This window comes from Eurosta solidaginis, chromosome 5, assembly GCF_040869045.1.
Source record: "Eurosta solidaginis isolate ZX-2024a chromosome 5, ASM4086904v1, whole genome shotgun sequence".
NCBI lineage: Eukaryota > Metazoa > Arthropoda > Insecta > Diptera > Tephritidae > Eurosta > Eurosta solidaginis.
This window is the reverse complement of record NC_090323.1, coordinates 170,120,881-170,123,536: the sequence shown is the minus strand read 5'-3', so window position 1 is coordinate 170,123,536 and position 2,656 is coordinate 170,120,881. Positions and strand designations below refer to the sequence as shown.

Sequence of the window (2,656 nt, the reverse complement as noted above, 5' to 3'; positions counted from 1 at the left end):
ATTTGATAAGTGAAATATCATTGATACAAAACTATTTTTCGCTAAGATATAGCTTATTATTATAGTCTACACTCAAAAAAAGTTTTCCTAAAAATTAGTAAGCCCATATAAATTTAAGGACAAGAAGGGAACAAAATTGCACTAAAGCATTATCGTCCTCGAATAAAGGATATCATTTACTTAAGCTGAAAAAGCATAGGTCAAGTAAATATATCTTTAACTTTAGTAACAATTGTACTTTAAACAAAGAAATATTTTTCCTCAATTCAAGTACAAGTGATACTTAAAATTTTTGCAATTTTAAAGATATGTTAGCCTCAACACAAGTAGATAAAACTACTTCATTTTAGTACTAATATGAGTCTATATCATACTTACTTTTATGATATTTTTTCCTTTATAGAAGTAAATGTTTTACTCAGTAAAATAATTGTTCATATATATATGTACATTTATTTAAATTGTTATTAATAAAGCTTTTTACAAAATGTTTAGAAATAATATTTAAGTTTCACATACATACATATTCTTATTTAATATATGTGCCTTTATTGGTGGGTACGACATTTTTTTTAAATGAACGACTTTAATAAAAAAAAAATTTTGCTTCTGCTCATAAATATTCGCAAAATCGCTATCAATCTGTAAAAAATTATTATAAAAATAAATTATAGTATAATTTAATATAAATAAAATAAATTGAGAACATTTACCAAGCAGTAGCCAAAGCTTTGTTTCAAGATCGGCCACTCAGCCAAAATATGAGATATAGATGCAACTGATTTGAAAAATTGGGTTCTGCTGATAAAACAATGTTGCAATTTTTGTACAACCTCGTCGTAGGGTGGAATATTGTATAGAAGCCAGAGTTTATTTTCCTCACATTCAACAGTAGCTTGGATGACTGTTTGTGAATTTATTTGGGGTTGTTCATTCTCCTTAAAACTGTCTTTGCGTAACCGATAAAATGCGTTGTGATATTTCGTATATAGGGAGCCTCCTGGCTTTCTCCCCTTTCTATGTAAAAAATAAGTATCCTGAAACAAACGGTTTTTTATTAAGATTTTTGTTTTGGCTAATCAATTGGCTATTATATTTTATAGTAATTTTTTTTTGTATTATTTAGGGTATTCACAGGTTATCTTATTCGTCGTTTGTGCTATGTTATCAAATTTTATATTGGAAATCATAGCAACAGACAGAAACTAAAGACTTTACAACGAATACGACAGCCCAATTATTGTTTTGTAATTAAAACTCTACCTTGGTTTCTGTAGGAAAAATCACAACAAGTCTTTTAGAAATATTTTCGAATAATTTCGGCCGAGCTGCTATCTTATTATAGAGAATGTATGCGCAAATGGAAGAAGTTATAATTTTTCTCTGTGGTTCTGAAAGTTTTTTGTATATTTCGTACGACTTCAATAGTGCTACTCCACCAGAACTAGATTTTAAGACGTCTAAAATTGGAATCTATTAAAATTAATGATATTAAATTAATGATAGTTTCCTGGCTGTTTTTCCAACAATTACCTCATTTACGTCATCAACCGCATCACAAAAACTGTTGGTGATAGATTGTGTTGATCCACTGTGGCACTCGCTGTCGTAGCCTTGTGATATTTACCAAAGACGCAAATCATGTTCAAAAATGATCCTGTTGCCAAACAGAGATTTTGGCACTATCTCACTTAAATGGCTGCCTTTCTATAATTCAAAGCCTCTAACGTTATGTTGTGCTCTAGAAAAAATAGTAATAACAAATAATAACAATTGTAAATATTAACAAACAGTTTTGGATGTCCGATTTGAGATGAACTGTGCACAAATTTGGATAAATGGTTTATACACTCTTAGCAAAAAGTTATCGGCATCTAACTTATCACCATGTATGCAGCTTCTTTGATAAAAGTTTATCAGTATACAGCAAAAATAATTCAAAAGGAATTAAAATATTCCCCTACGTTTATCACATTTATTACACTTTTACACTCTTAACTCACCTTTAAATAAGTCAAAAAACAATTCACCTTTCAAAGAAAATAACAAGTCTAAAAAATCAGCTTCACTCATGCTGCATTACACCGACACTCACAACTTCCAACTTTAAACTGCCAAAACTCTTTTATTTTGACAAAAATAATGAAATCTAACGGGACTTTGCGAAAAACTCCAGCCTGTTGCAAGCGGATGGTATGTATGTGCATGCATATATATCCACATTTATGTGGATTTACATACATATTTACTTATATTCGTATTGCTAGCCCTGTTATGAGATTTTGTTTTTATTTCCTTATTTTGAGGAACGTGTCTTAAACTTAAGTAAAATGTGTACTTGTTTCTGGTTTTAAGCCATTTGTTACTTGATATTCTCGAAATTTACTAAAAATTAGTAAAATTTTATTAAATATCAGGTCAAGGAAATTACTTACTTGTTTTAAGCGCGATTTTTCTTACATTTTAAGAACGAATTTCGTTAAAACCATAAGTTTTTCCTACAAAATTGGAAAATTTCCTAACTTTTGTGCAAAGTAGCATGTTTCCTTAACTTTAGGACAAAAATTTTTTGAGTGTACGACCCTTTTAAACATCTTTTGTATAAAAGTGGACGTGGTATTTAACCGATAACGTCCATTTTTCCTAGAAATGTTAC

At 29.4% G+C, this 2,656-nt stretch overlaps 1 long non-coding RNA gene across 1 annotated transcript; it reads right to left on the bottom strand.

Moving 5' to 3' along the window:
* Positions 1 to 451: 451 nt before the first annotated feature.
* LOC137251952 (uncharacterized) lies at positions 452 to 1,339 on the bottom strand. The gene is made up of 3 exons (XR_010953400.1): positions 1,264 to 1,339; positions 714 to 1,037; positions 452 to 642 (listed from the first exon to the last, which is right to left on the bottom strand). It is a non-coding gene; the product is annotated as an uncharacterized lncRNA (long non-coding RNA).
* Between the last annotated feature and the right edge of the window lie 1,317 nt (positions 1,340 to 2,656).